A 21,161-nucleotide genomic window follows, 5' to 3' on the forward strand; every position below is an offset into this window, starting at 1 on the left:
AAATTTATTATCTTTTCTCATCATGTTAACGTCATTCACCTCTGCCTTCCTACATATCATTACGGGGAACGTCCAACATTTGCGGATGAAAATGCAGCTACAACAGAACAACAATCTGTTGAGTTGGTCTGAGTGAACATGAGGGTCGCTTACATGCCCCTTCGGAACCGTTACAGTAACGTTAATAAACGTTACAGTAACGTTAATAATATATAGTAAATTTCACCGGTACCTGGTTTTCTTCAGACATATTTTTCTTGTAAACTGTTTATCTAATACCTTCAGTATGGTGATGACCCTCAGTTAAGCAAACTGACACAGCATTAACCAAATAAATCCTGTAAAGGAACCACATGTCAGAGATTCGTCGCGAATTTTTAATCTCTTCATTCCGGTCACGTCACCTCGACTGAATGTTATCGAAAACGTTAACCAAAATAACATCATTACATATCGCCACACAATCGAAGGGTTACACACAAACTCGATGTGTAGTCTGGCATCAAGCAAGCACCAAACTGCCACATTAAATCCAAAAGCGACTCTCGCAGTACCAAACCGTCAAGGCAAACTTGAGGAACCCTATATACCAGTGTCCAGGTAATCCTCCCCATGACGAACAGGTAAGACTAGTAAAGGGGTTCTAGTAGGGGGTGAGAAAGGGTGAAAGGGTGTCTGCAGTGCAAAGAGGTTTGGGTGGTGGGTGGGGCATAGGGGCAGGGGTCATGATTTTTTTTTTTTATTTTTTTTTTTTATTGTCTTTATTTCGGGCTCTTTTGAGCCCGTGATGGGGGGGCGGGGGTCACAATGAATGAAGAATAGAGAATCCCTCACAGCCACAGTGTCCAGAACCACCCGCTGGAGGAGGCGGATGTGCTTATAAATGAATAAATAAACAAACATATAGAGATAGAGAGATAGATAGATACATAGATAGATAGATAGAGAGATAGAGAGATAGATACATAGATAGAGAGATAGATAGAGAGATAGAGAGATAGATAGAGAGAGAGATAGAGAGATTGATTGATAGAGATATAGAGATATGGAAATATAGATGTAGAGATAAAGATATAGATATAGAGATATGAATATAAAGATATAGATATAGAGATATAGATATGTAAATATATATATTATATAAATATATATATATATAGATAGATATATATCTATATAGATATATAGAAATATAGATATATATAGAAATGGATATAGAGATAAATAGAGATACAGTAGATAGAGACAGAGATAAATGTAGAGACAGAGACAGAGACAGAGATAAATATAGAGATAGAGAGAGATACAGATACAGAGACAGATATAGAGATATATATAGATAGAGACATATATAGAGATAGATATAGAGATAGAGACAGAGACAGAGATAGATATAGATAGATATAAAGATAGAGACAGAGATAGATATAGAGATAGAGACAGAGATAGAGATAGAGACAGTGGAGAGATATAGATATAGATATAGAGACAGAGACAGACAGAGAGAGAGACAGACAGAGACAAAGACAGAGAGACAAACAGACAGTGACAGAGACAGACAGACAGAGAGAGACAGACAGACAGAGACAGACAGACAGAGACAGAGACAGACAGAGACAGACAGATAGATATATGTAGAGAGAGAGAGAGAGAGAGAGAGAGAGAGAGAGAGAGAGAGAGAGAGAGAGAGAGAGAGAGAGAGAGAGAGAGAGAGAGAGAGAGAGAGAGAGAGAGAGATGCACAAACCACCCAACCCTCTAATCCCATCATTACTTCACGGGTCACGTCTAAGTGAATAGAATGGCCTAGCGGCAGTAGATACGAAAGAATGAGTACCGTCCAGTACGAAATGTTTCCACACGTCGGAATAAAAGGGCATCATTTCTCCAATCTAATTTCTAACCAGAATGATAATAAAGTTGGCAAGATTCTTTCAGAATTAATCACGAATCTATGTTCCCTCTGCCAGGGAATAATTTGTCTTTTGATATTTTCCGTATGATGCTTTTTAATAAACAAGATACAATGTTCCTATTTAACCTAATTGTCATTTTTTTTTGTGTCATTTTTGTGTATTCATATGTATCTATATGCATGAGCGCTATTATACAAGAATACGTTCAGTTGTGAACGACCTTGGGAAACGTCAATGCGTATTTGAACGTGTTCATTGAACATGGGAACGTAATCTGGTTTGTTCAGTATTTCAAGAACGAACACAGGAGGCGTTTCAGAACACAGAAGAAGATTGTCCAAAGCGATCTCCCGAGAATCAAAAATGTTTTTGGCATTTTTGATTTCCTTTGTGAAGGAGCTTTGGGAGGCTTGGACCCAAGGACTGCAAGAGGCGAAGGCCAAGTGTCAGATACATAGATAGATAGATAGAGAGATTGATTGATCTAGCGTGGAGGGACAGAGCCGAGGAGAAGAGCGAACTCCAGTTCTTGAAGACCCAGGAAGCCCATTACAGGAGAAGAACAAGGACCCTCAGGAGGACTGTTTGCCTGGTGACAGTTCCTCTTCTCGAGAAGTCAACGCACAAGAGGTCAGAGAGGAAAGCCAGATTGAAGGCTTGAAAATCAGCCCCAGAGAGGTCAAGGATTCCAGAAGCACATTTCCAAAACAAAGACGATCTGGAGGTCAACGTGGTGGCCCTTCTCAGCGAAAGAACCACGTGAATACTCAGTGCCATTATATCCATCAGCTGCAGAGCTTCAATGACCAATACAGAAGACTCTAGGCGCGGAGCTTCAGTGCCACACAGCCAATGAACCTCTCCAACTACCAGGCATTCCAGGTCTATATTCATAACTACGGACAAAGAGGCTTCAACGGAAGGAGAGCACACCGCAGCAACTTTGGTTATTACTGAAGCAGCAGCACTCCAGTACGCAGGCATTCAACGCCAAAAGGTTAAACAAATTTTGTTTCCTTTAAAATGGTCACCGATCTCCTGAACTAAGAAACTTCGTCAGAATAGTTTCTCTACGAAGGAAATAAAGCCCAAAGACTAAGAAAGTCCAGAAAGCACGAGTTCCAGAAGAAAAGTCTTAAAAATCTTTTTGGGTGAAGCTTCAAAAACCCTAATTAGGGTAAAGGAAACAGTTCCATTTTCACATGCATGTACATGAAATCATGTACTATGTGTGTGTGTGTTTACTTAATTATATTTATTTAGTCATAGCATATAGTAAAATGACTCTCCTGGGACTGTCTCGTTTTCTACAAACATCATAGTTTAAAAATTACTTATGGTTTTAGATAAGATCACTATATTCTTCATCAGGGGCCTGGGACGCGTGCCAAAACTTAAGACCTGACAAGATTGACCCTAGAACGCTGGAAATTTTTAGAGAAGAAAAAGTAATACTCTCAAAAAATAACGTCTAGGGATTGCAAATGAATAACTTTCATTGTTATCAGCACTTAGCGATTTTATTCAGCTAGAGGCTACTCTAGCAGTAATCAAGACGCCATCTTGCCCCGAGACTGGCCCCGGGACTGAATGAAATAGCCCGTTCATAGTTGGTGCGATATCTTTAATTCGCCCCACTCTTCCGATTATGCGCAGGTCTCGTATACCCTCAGTTGTGGGTTCGATTCCCGCATTTCTCTCCGATTTCCAGCAGTGACTGTCACCTGCCCCAACAGTCTCTAAAGTGCAGAACAATACAATGGTGACGGCTTCTTCGGTCGTAGCTACTCGGGGCCTCCCGGCGTAAACACCTCACCATCACAGTACCGAAAAAGCTACTAGTATGATCACAAGACAAATGCTTATCTACTGACGAGGATTCAACCTTGTCTGTAATTATTACAACTACCCGTCCGCACGTCCTCTGAAATGGTAGGATGAATTGAACCTAGCTTTGTTCACGTGATGATGATGCTATTAACGTTGATTTTCCCCCGACGAAGAGTCGAATCAAGTCTTGACCATTCCTCATACTAGTGGATAAATATTTGTCATGTGTGTGTGTGCGTGTTTTTTGATATGGACCTATCGTATGTGAAGTAATTCAATGGTTTCTACAATGCCTGAGCAGAATCAGAGACTTTGTTCTGTTATAATCTACCTTTTACATTCCCTAATTAGAGGAGTCGAATCAAGTCTTGACCATTCCTCTTACTAGCAGAAAAACAGTTGGTATGTGTGTGTGCGTGTGTCCAGGTAATCATCCCCATGACGAACAGGTAAGACTAGTAAAGGGGTTCTAGTAGGGGATGAGAAAGGGTGAAAGGGTGTCTGCAGTGCAAAGAGGTTTGGGTGGTGGGTGGGGCATAGGGGCAGGGGTCATAATTTTCTTTTTTTTTATTTTAATTTTTTTTATTGTCTTTATTTCGGGCTCTTTTGAGCCCGTGATGAGGGGGCGGGGGTCACAATGAATGAAGAATAGAGAATCCCTCACAGCCACAGTGTCCAGAACCACCCGCTGGAGGAGGCGGATGTGCTTATAAATGAATAAATAAACAAACATATAGAGATAGAGAGATAGATAGATACATAGATAGATAGATAGAGAGATAGAGAGATAGATACATAGATAGAGAGATAGATAGAGAGATAGAGAGATAGATAGAGAGAGAGATAGATTGATTGATAGAGATATAGAGATATGGAAATATAGATGTAGAGATAAAGATATAGATATAGATATATAGATATAAAGATATAGATATAGATATAGAGATATAGATATGTAAATATATATATAGATATATATATAGATATAGATATCTATATATCTATATAGATATATATAGAAATGGATATAGAGATAAATAGAGATACAGTAGATAGAGACAGAGATAAATGTAGAGACAGAGACAAATATAGAGATAGAGAGAGATACAGATACAGAGACAGATATAGAGATATATATAGATAGAGACATATACAGAGATAGATATAGATAGATATAAATATAGAGACAGAGATAGATATAGATATAGTTATAGAGATAGAAACAGAGATAGAGATAGAAACAGTGGAGAGATATAGATATAGATATAGAGACAGAGACAGACAGAGACAGAGAGAGACAAAGAGAGACAGAGACAGAGAGAGAGAGACAGACAGAGACAAAGACAGAGACAGACAGACAGTGACAGAGAGAGACAGACAGAGACAGAAAGAATGACAGACAGAGACAGAGACAGACAGACAGACAGTAACAGAGATAGACAGACAGAGACAGAGAGAGAGACAGACAAACAGAGACACAGACGGACAGACAGAGATAGAGAGAGACAGAGAGAGAGAGAGAGAGAGATGCACAAACCACCCAATCCACTAATCCCATCATTACTTCAAGGTTCACGTCCAAGTGAATGAAATAGCCTAGCGACAGTAGATACGAAAGAATGAGTATCGTCCACTAAAAAATGTTTCCACACGGCGGAATAGATGGGCATGGTTTCTCTAGTCTCATCCCTGACCAGAATGGTATTAGAGTTGGCAATATTCTTTCAGAAGTAATCAAGAATCTATGTTCCCTCTGCCAGGGATAATTTGTCTTTTGATCTTCTCCGTATGATGCTTTTTACTAAACAAGATGCAATGTTCCTATTTAACCTAATTTTCATTGATCTTTTTAGTGTCATTTTTGTGTATTCATATGTATCTATATGCATGAGCGCTAGTATACAAGAATACGTTCAGTTGTGAACGACCTCAGTAAACGTCATTGCATATGTGAACGTGTTCAGTGAACATGGGAACGTAATCTGGTTTGTTCAGTATTTCAAGCACGAGCACAGGAGGCATTTCAGAAAAGAGAAGAAGATTGTCCAGAGCGATCTCCCGAGAATCAAAAATATTTTTGGCATTTTTGATTTCCTTTGTCTAGGAGCTTTGGGAGGCTTGGACCCAAGGACTGCAAGAGGCGAAGGCCAAGTGTCAGAAGGCCTGGACTTGGGTTCGGCGCTGCGTAGAGGGACAGCTCCCCGAAGAAGACCGCGACCCGGTTCTTGAAGACCCAGGAAGCCCATCACACCAGACCCAAAAGGAACCAGGAAGCCTGAAGAAGTGTTTCAGAGGAACGGAATCCGATGCCAGTGATGAAGATTCTTCCTCGAAGAAGACAACACAGGAGGTTAAGGATTCCAGAAACACATTTCCAGAAGGAAGACGATCTGGAGGTCAACGTGTTGGCCCTTCTCAGCGAAAGAACCACGTAAGCACTCGGTGCCATTATATCCATCAGCTGCAGAGTTTCAATGACCAATACAAAAGACTCTATGAGCGGGGCTTGAGTACCACACAGCCAATGAACCTCTACAACTACCAGGCATTCCAGGGCTACATTCATAACTACGGCCAAAGAGGCTTCAACGGAAGGAGAGCACACCGCAGCAACTTTGGTTATTACTGAGGCACCAGCAGTCCAGTACGCAGGCATTCAACGCCAAAATGTTCTACAAATTTTGCCTCCTTTACAATGGTCACCAGTATCCGGTACTAAGTCAGAAACCTCGTCAGAACAGTTTCTCTACGACGGAAATAAAGCCCAAAGACTAAGAAAGTCCAGAAAGCACAAGTTCCAGAAAAAAAAGTCTTAAAAATCCTTTTCGGTGAAGCTTCAAAAACCCTAATCAGGGTAAAGGAAAGAGTCCCATTTTCACATGCATGTACATGAAATCATGTACTATGTGTGTGTGTGTTTACTTGATTATATTTATTCAATCACAGCATATAGTAAAATGACTCTCCTGGGACTTTCTCGTTTTCTACAAACATCATAGTTAGTTTAAAAATTTCCTATGGTTTTAGATAAGACCACTATATTCTCCATCAGGGGCCTGGCACGCGTGCCAAAACTTAGCACCTGACAAGGTTGACCCTAGAACCCTGGAAATTTTTGGAGAAGAAAAAGTAATACTCTCAAAAAATAACGTCTAGTGATTGCAAATGAATAACTTTCATTGTTATCAGCACTTAGCGATTTTATTCAGCTGGAGGCTACTCTAGTAGTAATCAAGACGCCATCTTGCCCTGAAACTGCCCCCGGGACTGAATGAAATCGCTTGTTCATAGTTGGTGCGATATCTTTAAAACGCCCCACGCTTCCGATTATGCGCTGGTGGCGTCATCAGAAGCAAGCTGGTCTCGCATACCCTCAGTCGTGGGTTCAATTCCCGCATTTCTCTCCGATTGCCAGCAGTGACTGTCACCTGTCCAAAAAGTCTCTAAAGTGCATAACTATGCTATGTTGATGGCTTATTCGGTCGTAGTTTCTCGGCGCCTCCCGGCGTAGACACCTTACCACCACAGTATCGAAAAAGCTACTAGTATGATCACGAGACAAATGCTTATCTACTGACGAGGATTCGACCTTGTCTGTAATTATTACAACTACCCGTCCGCACGTCCTCTGAAATGGTAGGATGAATTGAACCTAGTTTTGTTCACGTGATGATGATGCTATTCTTATTTGAAACGAGTTTAACGTTGATGTTAATTTGAATTCTTTATCATCGTTATAGGCGACCAAATGGGCGGAGAAAAAGGACTGTGGAGCATCCTTTATTTATTTTCCCCCGACGAAGAGTCGAATCAAGTCTTGACCATTCCTCATACTAGTGGATAAATATTTGTCATGTGTGTGTGTGCGTGTGTTTTTTGATATGGACCTATGGTATGTGAAGTAATTCAATGGTTTCTACAATGCCTGAGCAGAATCAGAGACTTTGTTCTGTTATAATCTACCTTTTACATTCCCTAATTAGAGGAGTCGAATCAAGTCTTGACCATTCCTCTTAGTAATAGAAAAAACAGTTGGTATGTGTGTGTGCGTGCGTTTTTGATATGGACCTACCGTATGTGAGGTAATTCAATGGTTTCTTTGTTCTATTATATTCTGCCTTTTACATTCCCTAATTAGAGGAGTCGAATCAAATCTTGACTATTCCTTTTACTAGTAGAAAAACAGTTGGTATGTGTGTGTGCACATGTTTTTTGATATGGACCTATCGTATGTGAGGTAATTCAATGGTTTCTACATTTCCTGAGCAGAATCAGAGACTTTGTTCTATTATATTCTGCCTTTTACATTCCCTAATTATGAAGGGGCCTTGTTGTGGATGTGCTGTGTCTTGCGACACTGCTTCTAACCCAGGGCAGTGGACAGGATGCAGGGGTGACCCGTCATTCAGGTGCCAAGATAAGAGGGAGGGAGGAGGGTGGAGGGGAGTGGAATATATAGGAAATGGAATGGGTGGGAGTGGTTTCTATGCCTTTTTCTTTTTGGCTATCCCCCGTGTAGGGGGAAAAAGCCTTTGGTATATGTATGTATGTAATTAGAATGAAGGTCCTTTTTGTTTATTTTTCTAATCATTCCCATGGGTGGAGAGCAAAACATATGAACAACTGGGAGTCCACTGTTTCCCCTTCCTCCATGAAATTGTCATCAGGAAATGTATCACTTCCGAGGTATCAGAAATTGTCTAACTTCCTGTGTACGAGAGAAAATGTCGCTTTACTTTGTATGTTTGTAAAAAAAAAGTCTGATTCTTTTTACTTGCTGATGATGCATGCAAGTTTGATACATTATTTCGTTCATTTCTTTTATTTAAAGATTCAACACTACGACTTTTTAATACTACTGAAAGTTGACTAATTTTATGTCTCCGACCCTAACAACTTCATTATATCTTGTTATATTAAAAAAAATCTAATTTTCTTATATATTAAATTGATTATCTTTTATCATTATGTTAACGTCATTCACCTCTGCCTTCCTACCTATCATTACGGGGAACGTCCAACATTTGCGGATGAAAACGCAGCTACAACAAAACAACAATCTGTTGAATTGGTCTGAGTGAACATGAGGGTCGCTTACATGCCCCTTCGGAACCGTTACAATAACGTTAATAAACGTTACAGTAACGTTAATAACATACAGTAAATTTCACCGGTACCTGTAGTTCTTCAGACTTATTTTTCTTGTATACTGTTTATCTAATACCTTCAGTATGGTGATGACCCTCAGTTAAGCAAACTGACACAGTATTAACCAAATAAAACCATGTCGCAAACCTTTAATCTCTTCATTCCGGTCACGTCACCTCGATTGAATGTTGTCGAAAATGTTAACCAGAATAACACCATTACATATCGCCACACAATCGAAGGGTTACACGCATACTCGATGTGTAGTCTGGCATCAGGCAAACACCAAACTGCCACATTCAATCCAAAAGCGCCTCTAGCAGTACCAAACCGTCAAGGTAAACTTGAGGAAGACTATATACCAGTGTCCAGGTAATCCTCCCCATGACGAACAGGTAAGAGTAGTAAAGGGGTTCTAGTAGGGGGTGAGAAAGGGTGAAAGGGTGTCTGCAGTGCAAAGAGGTTTGGGTGGTGGGTGGGGCATAGGGGCAGGGGTCATAATTTTTTTTATTTTTTTTTATTGTCTTTATTTCGGGCTCTTTTGAGCCCGTGATGAGGGGACGGGGGTCACAATGAATGAATAATAGAGAATCCCTCACAGCCACAGTGTCCAGAACCACCCGCTGGAGGAGGCGGATGTGCTTATAAATGAATAAATAAACAAACATATAGAGATAGATAGATAGATACATAGATAGATAGATAGAGAGATAGAGAGATAGATACATAGATAGATAGATAGATAGAGAGATAGAGAGATAGATAGAGAGAGAGATAGAGAGATTGATTGATAGAGATATAGAGATATGGAAATATAGATTTAGAGATAAAGATATAGATATAGAGATATAGATATAAATATATAGATATAGATATAGAGATATAGATATGTAAATATATATATATATATATATATATATATATATATATATATAAATATATAGATATAGATATCTATATATCTAAATAGATATATAGAAATATAGATATATATAGAAATGGATATAGAGATAAATAGAGATACAGTAGATAGAGACAGAGATAAATGTAGAGACAGAGACAGAGACAGAGATAAATATAGAGATAGAGAGAGATACAGATACAGAGACAGATATAGAGATATATATAGATAGAGACATATATAGAGATAGATATAGAGATAGAGACAGAGACAGAGATAGATATAGATAGATATAAAGATAGAGACAGAGATAGATATAGAGATAGTTATAGATATAGAGACAGAGATAGAGATAGAGACAGTGGAGAGATATAGATATAGATATAGAGACAGAGACAGACAGAGACAGAGAGAGACAAAGAGAGACAGAGACAGAGAGAGAGAGACAGAGACAGAGACACAGACAGACACACAGAGACAGAGAGAGACAGACAGACAGAGACAGAAAGAATGACAGAGACAGAGACAGACAGACAGACAGACAGACAGTAACAGAGATAGACAGACAGAGACAGAGACAGACAGACAGAGACACAGACAGACAGACAGACAGAGATAGAGATAGAGAGAGACAGAGAGAGAGAGAGAGAGAGAGATGCACAAACCACCCAATCCACTAATCCCATCATTACTTCAAGGTTCACGTCCAAGTGAATAAAATAGCATAGCGGCAGTAGATACTAAAGAATGAGTATCGTCCACTACGAAATGTTTCCACACGGCGGAATAGATGGGCATGGTTTCTCTAATCTCATTTCTGACCAGAATGGTATTAGAGTTGGTAAGATTCTTTCAGAATTAATCAAGAATCTATGTTCCCTCTGCCAGGGAATAATTTGTCTTTTGATATTCTCCGTATGATGCTTTTTACTAAACAAGATGCAATGTTCCTATTTAACCTAATTGTCATTTATTTTTTAGTGTCATTTTTGTGTATTCATATGTATCTATATGCATGAGCGCTATTACACAAGAATACGTTCAGTTATTGTGAACGACCTTAGTAAACGTCAATGCGTATGTGAACGTGTTCAGCGAACATGGGAACGTAATCTGGTTTGTTCAGTATTTCAAGAACGAACACAGGAGGCGCTTCAGAACACAGAAGAAGATTGTCCAGAGCGATCTGCCGAGAATCAAAAATGTTTTTGGAATTTTTTATTTCCTTTGTCAAGGAGCTTTGGGAGGCTTGGACCCAAGGACTGCAAGAGGCGAAGGCCAAGTGTCAGAAGGCCTGGACTTGGGTTCGGGGCTGCGTAGAGGGACAGCGCCCCGGAGAAGAGCGAACTCCAGTTCTTGAAGACCCAGGAAGCCCATCACAGGAGAAGAACAAGGACCCTCAGGAGGACTGTTTGCCTGGTGACAGTTCCTCTTCTCGAGAAGTCAACGCACAAGAGGTCAAAGAGGAAAGCCAGATTGAAGGCTTGAAAATTAGCCCCAGAGAGGTCAAGGATTCCAGAAGCACAGTTCCAGAACGAAGACGATCTGAAGGTCGACGTGGTGGCCCTTCTCAGCGAACGAACCACGTAAATACTCAGTGCCATTATATTCATCAGCTGCAGAACTTCAGTGACCAATACAGAAGACTCTACGCGCGGAGCTTGAGTGCCACACAGCCAATGAACCTCTCCAACTACCAGGCATTCCAGGGGTACATTCATAACTACGGTCAAAGAGGCTTCAACGGAAGGAGAGCACACCACAGCAACTTTGGTTATTACTGAGGCAGCAGCACTCCAGTACGCAGGCATTCAACGCCAAAAGGTTCTACAAATTTTGTTTCCTTTAAAATGGTCACCAGTCTCCTGTAGTAAGTCAGAAACCTCGTCAGAACAGTTTCTCTACGACGGAAATAAAGCCCAAAGACTAAGAAAGTCTAGAAAACACGACAAGGCCCAGAAAAAAGTATCAAAAATTCTTTTGGGCGAGGCTTCAAAGACCCTAATTAGGGCAAAGGAAAGAGTCCCATTTTCACATGCATGTACATGGAATCGTGTACTATATGTGTGTGTGTGTGTGTGTGTGTGTGTGTGTGTTTACTTAATTATACTTACTAAGTCACAGCACATAGTAAAATGGTTCTCCTAGAATTCGGTCTCGTTTTCTACAAACATCATAATTAGTTTCAATATTTCTTCTGGTTTTAGATTAGACCACTATATTCTCCATCAGGGACCTAGCACACGTACCAAAACTTAGAACGCAGGAAATTTTTGGAGAAGAAAAAGCAATAGTATATAAAAAAAAAAAAGTCTAGTGGTTGCAAATGAATAACTTTCATTGTTATCAGCATTTAGTGATTTTATTTAGCTAGAGGATGCTCTAGCAGTAATCAAGACGCCATCTTGCCCCAAGACTGCCCCCGGGACGGAATGAAATCGCCCGTTCATAGTTGGTGCAATATCTTTAAAACGCCCCACGCTTCCGGTTATGCACTGGTGGCGTCATCGTAAGCACGCTGTTCTCGCATACCCTCAGTTGTGGGTTCGAATCCCGCATTTCTCTCCGATTCCCAGCAGTGACTGTCACCTGCCCAAAAAATCTCTAAAGTGCATAACAATGCAAAGGTGACGGCTTCTTCGGCCGTAGCTACTGGGCGCCTCACCACTACAGTATCAAAAAAGCTACTAGTACGATCACTGACGAGGATACAACCTTGTCTGTTATTATCATAACTACCCTTCCGTACGTCCTCTGAAATGGTACGATGAATTGAACCTAGGTTTGTTTACGTGATGAAGATGCTATTCGTATTTGAAACGAGTTTCACGTTGATTTGAATTTGAATTCTTTATCATCGTTAAAGGCGACCAAATGGGCGGAGAAAAAGGACTGTGGAGCATCCTTTATGTATTTTCTCCCGACGAAGAGTCGAATCAAGTCTTGACTATTTCTCTTACTAGTAGAAAAACAGTTGGTATGTGTGTGTGCGTGTGTTTTTGATATGGACCTATCGTATGTAAGGTAATTCAATGGTTTCTACAATGCCTGAGCAGAATCAGAGACTTTGTTCTATTATATTCTGCCTTTTACATTCCCTAATTAGAGGAGTCGAATCAAATCTTGACTATTCCTTTTACTAGTAGAAAAACAGTTGGTATGTGTGTGTGCATATGTTTTTTGATATGGACCTATCGTATGTGAGGCAATTCAATGGTTTCTACATTTCCTGAGCAGAATCAGAGACTTTGTTCTATTATATTTTGCCTTTTACATTCCCTAATTATGAAGCGGCCTTTCTGTGGATGTGCTGTGTCTTGCGACACTGCTTCTAACCCAGGGCAGTGGACAGGATGCAGGGATGACCTGTTATCCAGGAGGTGCCAAGATAAGAGGGAGGGAGGAGGGTGGAGGGGAGTGGAATATATAGGAAATGGAATGGGTGGGAGTGGTTTCTATGCCTTTTTCTTTTTGGCTACCCCCCGTGTAGGGGGAAAAAGCCTTTGGTATATGTATGTATGTATGTAATTAGAATGAAGGTCCTTTTTGTTTCTTTTTCTAATAATTCCCATGGGTGGAAAGCAAAACATATGAACAGCTGGGAGTCCACTGTTTCCTCTTCCTCCATGAAATTGTCATCAGGAAATGTATCACTTCCGAGGTATCAGAAATTGTCCAACTTCCGGTGTACAAGAGAAAATGTCGCTTTACTTTGTATGCTGTAAAAAAAAGTCTTTTTTATTTACTTGCTGATGATGCATGCAAGTTTGATACATTATTTCGTTCATTTCTTTTAATTCTAAAATTCAACACTACGAAAAGGAAAAGGAGAAGGAGTACGAAAAGAAGCTGAAGGAGGAGTGGGAGGGAGTAAAGGATAGAGCAGAGATGGGTGTGGAGGAGGAATGGGGATGGTTCAAGGAGGGAGTCTTAAAGTGTGCAAGGATGGTGTGTGGAACAAGAAGGACAGGGGGATAGAAGAAAGGGTAGTGAATGGTGGGATGAGGAAACAAAGAAGGTTGTAGAAGAGAAGAAGCGAGCATTCACAGATTGGTTACAAAAGAGGACAGGGGAGTCATATGAGAGGTACAAAGAAAAGAGAAGAGCAGTAAAGCATAAGATAAAGGAGGCAAAGAGGATAGCAGATGTGAAATGGGGGTAGGAGTATGATGCAAAATTGGGAAAGTAATAAAAAGATGTTTTGGAAAGAAATGAGAAGAGGAAGAGGAGGCGAATCAAGTAGAGAAGAAAAGGTAAAAGGTGCAGATGGAGTGATGATAATGGAAGAGAAGGCAGTGAGGGGAAAGATGGGCAGAAAATATTTTAGGGAGTTCCTAAATGTGAAGGAGGATAGGGAAGGAAAGATAGCTGCAGTGGGAAATACGAAGAAAATGAGAGTGATGAGTGAGGAGAACGGAGGAGAAATAAGGAAGGATGAGGTGAAGGCAGTTGTAAAGATGATGAAAGCAGGTAAGGCACCTGGTCTGGATGGATGTCATGCAGAATGTCTGAAAAAGGGAGGTTCAGTGATGGTGGACTGGTTGGTGAGGTTATTTAATGTTTGCTGGAGAGAGGGTAAAGTACCGGAGGACTGGAGTAGTGCCTGTATAGTTCCTCTTTACAAGGGAAAAGGGGACAAGTGTGAATGTAGTAATTTCAGAGGGATTAGCCTGTTGAGTGTAGTAGGGAAGGCTTATGGGAGAATCTTAATTGAGGATTAGGAGAGGAACAGAAGGAGTAATTGGTGAGGAACAGTGTGGATTTAGGACGGGTAGAGGTTGTGTAGATCAGATCTTTGTGGTAAGACAGATATGTGAGAAAGCTATAGGAAAGGGGAAAGATGTTTTTTGGGCTTTTATGGATCTGGAAAAGGCTTATGATAGGGTAGACAGAAAGGCACTGTGGGAGGTTATGCAGATTTATGGGATAGGAGGAAAGCTTTTGGGAGCTGTCAAGAGTTTTTATGTGAGTGTTAGGATTGGAAATGGAGAGAGTGAGTGGTTTGAAGTAAAGGTGGGACTTCGTCAAGGATGCGTTATGTCGCCCTGGCTGTTCAACTTATACATGGATGGGGTGGTGCGAGAGGTGAATGCTAGGGTAGTGAGTCAGGGATTGGAGATGGTTAAAGAAAATGGAGAAAAGTGGGATGTGAGCCAGCTGTTGTTTGCGGACGACACTGCGCTTGTGGCAGGGTCAGAGGAGGGATTGAGGAAGCTGGTGGCAGAGTTTGGGAGAGTATGTGATAGAAGAAAGCTAAAGATAAATGTGGGTAAAAGTAAGGTGATGAGATGTACAAGGGGTGAAAGTGGCAGTAGACTGGAAGTGAACATTAAGGGAGAGCGACTGGAGGAAGTGGATAGTTTTAGATACTTGGGTGCAAGTGTAGCAGGAAAAGGTGGAGTGAAGGTGGAGGTAGAATGTAGATTGAGAGAAGCGAGTAAATGCCTTGGTGGTTTAAAGAGTGTAATGAGAAATAGACATTTGGGAATGGATGCTAAGAGGAGACTGTATGAAGGAGTGATTGTGCCAACAGCACTGTATGGGGCAGAAACGTGGAACATAAGAGAAGAAGAGAGAAGGAGTTTGAATGTGTTTGAGATGAGGTGTCTGAGAAGTATGGTGGGGGTTACTAGGCTAGATAGAGTGAGAAATGAGGAGGTGAGGAGGAGAACAGGGGTGAAAAAGGATTTGGGAGAGAGGGTTGATGAAAGAATATTAGGATGGTTTGGACACATGGAAAGAATGAGTGACGAAAGACTAGTAAAAGAGGTATGGAAGGCAGATGTGGAGGGAGTGAACATGAGGGGACGTCCTAGGATGAGGTGGATGGATGGGGTGAAGGGGGCTTTGGGGAAGAGGGGAATGTCTGTTGAGGAAGGAAGGGAGAGGACGGAAGACAGAGGTGAGTGGAGAATGGTTGTATATGGATGATGTTGTGACGACATGAGGAGGAATAGGCGGGGGGTGGGGGGTGGGGTAGTATGTGTGAGTAAATTTTGACGCAGCCCGAAGGGATTTCTCCCCGTCCTCTCCTTATATGCAAAGGGGGACGGAGAGGGGGGGTCGCCGATTAAATGAAGCGGCCTTGCTGTGGATGTACTGTGTCTTGCGACACTGCTTCTGACCCAGGGCGGTGGGCAGGGTTCAGGGATGACCCGTCATCCAGGAGGTGCTCAGATGAGAGGAAGGGTGGGAGGGGTGTGGAGTGTATTTAGGGATGAAATGGGTGGGAGTGTTTTTATGCCTTTCCTTTTGTGGCTACCTCCCTTGGAAGGGGGAAAAAGCCTTGGTATATGTATGTATGTATGTACGACGTTTCAATACTACTGAAAGTTGACTAATTTTATCTATGTTTCTGCGACCCTAACAACTTTGTTATCTATCATATTTAAGAAAATCTCATTTTCTCATATTCTACATTGATTATATCTTTTATCATTATGTTAACGTCATTCACCTCTGCCTTCCTACTTATCATTACGGGGAACGTCCAACATTTGCGGATGAAAACGCAGCTACAACAAAACAACAATCTGTTGAATTGGTCTGAGTGAACATGAGGGTCGCTTACATGCCCCATCGGAACCGTTACAGTAACGTTAATAAACGTTACAGTAACGTTAATAACATACAGTAAATTTCACCGGTACCTGTAGTTCTTCAGACATATTTTTCTTGTATACTGTTTATCTTATACTTTCAGTATGGTAATGACTCTCAGCTAAGCAAACTGACACAGTATTAACCAAATAAAACCTGCAAAGGAACCACATGTCAGAGATTCGTCGCGAACTTTTAATCTCTTCATTTCGGTCACGCCACCTCGACTGAATGTTATCGAAAACGTTAACCAGAATAACATCATTACATATCGCCACACAATCGAAGGGATACATGCATACTCGATGTGTAGTCTGGCATCAGGCAAACACCAAACTGCCACAGTCAATCCAAAGCGCCTCTCGCAGTACCAAACCGTCAAGGCAAACTTGAGGAACCCTATATACCAGTGTCCAGGTAGTCCTCCCCATGACGAACAGGTAAGACTAGTAAAGGGGTTCTAGTAGGGGGTGAGAAAGGGTGAAAGGGTGTCTGCAGTGCAAAGAGGTTTGGGTGGTGGGTGGGGGCATAGGGGCAGGGGTCATAATTTTCTTTTTTTTTATTCTATTTTTTTTTATTGTCTTTATTTCGGGCTGTTTTGAGCCCGTGATGAGGGGGGGGGTGGGGTCACAATGAATGAAGAATAGAGAATCCCTCACAGCCACAGTGTCCAGAACCACCCGCTGGAGGAGGCGGATGTGGTTATAAATGAATAAATAAACAAACATATAGAGATAGAGAGATAGATAGATACATATATAGATAGATAGAGAGATAGAGAGATAGATACATAGATAGATAGATAGACAGAGAGATAGAGAGACAGATAGAGAGATTGATTGATAGAGATATAGAGATATGGAAATATAGATGTAGAGATAAAGATATAGATATAGAGATATAGATATAAAGATATAGATATAGATATAGAGATATAGATATGTAAATATATATACATATATATATATATATATAAATATATAGATATAGATATCTATATATCTATATAGATATATAGAAATATAGATATATATAGAAATGGATATAGAGATAAATAGAGATACAGTAGATAGAGACAGAGATAAATGTAGAGACAGAGACAGAGACAGAGATAAATATAGAGATAGAGAGAGATACAGATACAGAGACAGATATAGATATATATAGATAGAGACATATATAGAGATAGATATAGAGATAGTTATAGAGATAGAGACAGAGATAGAGATAGAGACAGTGGAGAGATATAGATATAGATATAGAGACAGAGACAGACAGAGACAGAGAGAGACAAAGAGAGACAGAGACAGAGAGAGAGAGAGAGACAGACAGAGACAAAGAGAGAGACAGACAGACAGTGACAGAGAGAGCCAGACAGAGACAGAGAAAGAATGACAGACAGATACAGGGACAGGCAGACAGACAGGCAGTAAAAGAGATAGACAGAGAGAGACAGAGACAGACAGAGACACAGACAGACAGACAGAGATGGAGATAGAGAGAGACAGAGAGAGAGAGAGAGAGAGAGATGCACAAACCACCCAATCCACTAATCCCATCATTACTTCAAGGTTCACGTCCAAGTGAATGAAATAGCCTAGCGGCAGTAGATACGAAAGAATGAGTATCGTCCACTACGAAATGTTTCCACACGGCGGAATAGATGGGCATGGTTTCTCTAGTCTCATTTCTGACCAGAATGGTATTAGAGTTGGCAAGATTCTTTCAGAATTAATCAAGAATCTATGTACCCTGTGCCAGGGATAATTTGTCTTTTGATATTCTCCGTATAATGCTTTTTACTAAACAAGATGCAATGTTCCTATTTAACCTAATTTTCATTTATTTTTTAGTGTCATTTTTGTGTATTCATATGTATCTATATGCATGAGCGCTATTACACAAGAATACGTTCAGTTATTGTGAACGACCTTAGTAAACGTCAATGCGTATGTGAACGTGTTCAGCGAACATGGTAACGTAATCTGGTTTGTTCAGTATTTCAAGAACGAACACAGGAGGCGCTTCAGAACACAGAAGAAGATTGTCCAGAGCGACCTCCCGAGAATCAAAAATGTTTTTCGAATTTTTGATTTCCTTTGTCAAGGAGCTTTGGGAGGCTTGGACCCAAGGACTGCAAGAGGCGAAGGCCAAGTGTCAGAAGGCCCGGACTTGGGTTCGGGGCTGCGTAGAGGGACAGCGCCCCGAAGAAAAACGAACTCCAATTCTTGAAGACCCAGGAAGCCCATCACAGGAGAAGAACAAGGACCCTCAGGAGGACTGTTTGCCTGGTGACAGTTCCTCTTCTCGAGAAGTCAACGCACAAGAGGTCAAAGAGGAAAGCCAGATTGAAGGCTTGAAAATCAGCCCCAGAGAGGTCAAGGATTCCAGAAGCACAGTTCCAGAAGGAAGACAATCTGGAGGTCAACGTGGTGGCCCTTCTCAGCGAAAGAACCACGTAAACACTCGATGCCATTATATCCATCAGCTGCAGAGCTTCAATGACCAATACAGAAGACTCTATGCTCGGAGCTTGAGTGCCACACAGCCAATGAACCTCTGCAACTACCAGGCATTCCAGGGCTACGTGCACAACTACGGCCAAGGAGGCTTCAACGGAAGGAGAGCACACCGCAGCAACTTTGGGTATTACTGAAGCAGCAGCACTCCAGTACGAAGGCATTCAACGCCAAAATGTTCTACAAATTTTGTTTCCTTTAAAATGGTCACCAGTCACCTGTACTATGAAACCTCGTCAGAACAGTTTCTATACGGCGTAAATAAAGCCCAAAGACTAAGAAAGTCCAGCAAGTACGACAAGGTGCAGAAAAAAGTATCAAAAATCCTTTTGGGTGGAGCTTCAAAAACCCTAATTAGGGCAAAGGAAAGAGTCCCATTTTCACATGCATGTACATGGAATCATGTACTATGTGTGTGTGTGTGTGTGTGTGTGTGTGTGTGTTTACTTAATTATACTTACTAAGTTACAGCACATAGTAAAATGGCTCTCCTAGAATTCGGTCTCGTTTTCTACAAACATCATAATTAGTTTCAAAATTTCTTCTGGTTTTAGATTAGACCACTATATTCTCCATCAGGGACCTAGCACACGTACCAAAACTTAGCACCTGACAAGGTTGACCTTAGAACGCAGGAAATTTTTGGAGAAGATAAGTAATACTCTAAAAAAATAACGTCTAGTGATTGCAAATTAATAACATTCATTGTTATCAGCACTTAGCGATTTTATTCAGCTAGAGGCTACTCTAGCAGTAATCAAGACGCCATCTTTTCCCGAGATTGGCCCCGGGACTGAATGAAATAGCCCGTTCATTGTTGGTGCGATATCTTCAATTCGCCCCACGCTTCTGATTATGCGCTGGTGGCGTCATCAGAAGCAAGCTGGTCTCGCATACCCATAGTTGTGGGTTCGAATCCCGCATTTCTCTCCGATTTCCAGCAGTGACTGTCACCTGCCCAAAAAGTCTCTAAAGTGCATAATAATGCAAAGGTGATGGCTTCTTCGGTCGCAGCTACTCGGCGCCTCCCAGCGTAGACACCTCACCCCCACAGTACCGAAAAAGCTACTAGTATGATCACAAGACAAATGCTTATCTACTGACGAGGATACAACCTTGTCTGTAATTATTATAACTACCCTTCCGTATGTCCTCTGAAATGGTAGGATGAATTGAACCTAGCTTTGTTCACGTGATGATGATGCTATTCATATTTGAAACGAGTTTAACGTTGATGTTACTTTGAATTCTTTATCAGCATAAAAGGCGACCAAATGGGAGGAGAAAAAGGACTGTGGAGCATCCTTTATGTATTTTCCCCCGACGAAGAGTCGAATCAAGTCTTGACCATTTCTCTTACTAGCAGAAAAACAGTTGGTATGTGTGTGTGTGCGTGTGTTTTTTTTATATGGACCTATCGTATGTGAGGCAATTCAATGGTGTCTACAATGCCTGAGCAGAATCAGAGACTTTGTTCTATCATATTTCCTAATTAGAGGAGTCAAATCAAGTCTTGACCATTCCTCTTACTAGTAGAAAACAGTTGGTATGTGTGTGTGCGTGTATTTTTTGATATGGACCTATCGTATGTGAGGTAATTCAACGGTTTCTACAATTCCTGAACAGAATCAGAGACTTTGTTCTATTATATTTTGTCTTTTACATTCCCTAATTAGAGGAGTCGAATCAAGTCTTGACTATTCCTTTTACTAGTAGAAAAACAGTTGGTATGTGTGTGTGCATATGTTTTTTGATATGGACCTATCGTATGTGAGGCAATTCAATGGTTTCTACATTTCCTGAGCAGAATCAGAGACTTTGTTCTATTATATTCTGCCTTTTACATTCCCTAATTATGAAGCGGCCTTGCTGTGGATGTGCTGTGTCTTGCGACACTGCTTCTAACCCAGGGCAGTGGACAGGATGCAGGGATGACCCGTCATCCAGGAGGTGCCAAGATAAGAGGGAGGGAGGAGGGTGGAGGGGAGTGGAATATATAGGAAATGGAATGGGTGGGAGTGGTTTCTATGCCTTTTGCTTTTTGGCTACCCCCCGTGTAGGGGGAAAAAGCCTTTGGTATATGTATGTATGTATGTAATTAGAATGAAGGTCCTTTTTGTTCCTTTTTCTAATAATTCCCATGGGTGGAAAGCAAAACATATGAACAGCTGGGAGTCCACTGTTTCCCCTTCCTCCATGAAATTGTCATCAGGAAATATATCACTTCCGAGGTATCAGAAATTGTCCA

Source organism: Oratosquilla oratoria, chromosome 38 (assembly GCF_046742065.1).
Source record: "Oratosquilla oratoria isolate Oo_2021 chromosome 38, ASM4674206v1, whole genome shotgun sequence".
NCBI lineage: Eukaryota > Metazoa > Arthropoda > Malacostraca > Stomatopoda > Squillidae > Oratosquilla > Oratosquilla oratoria.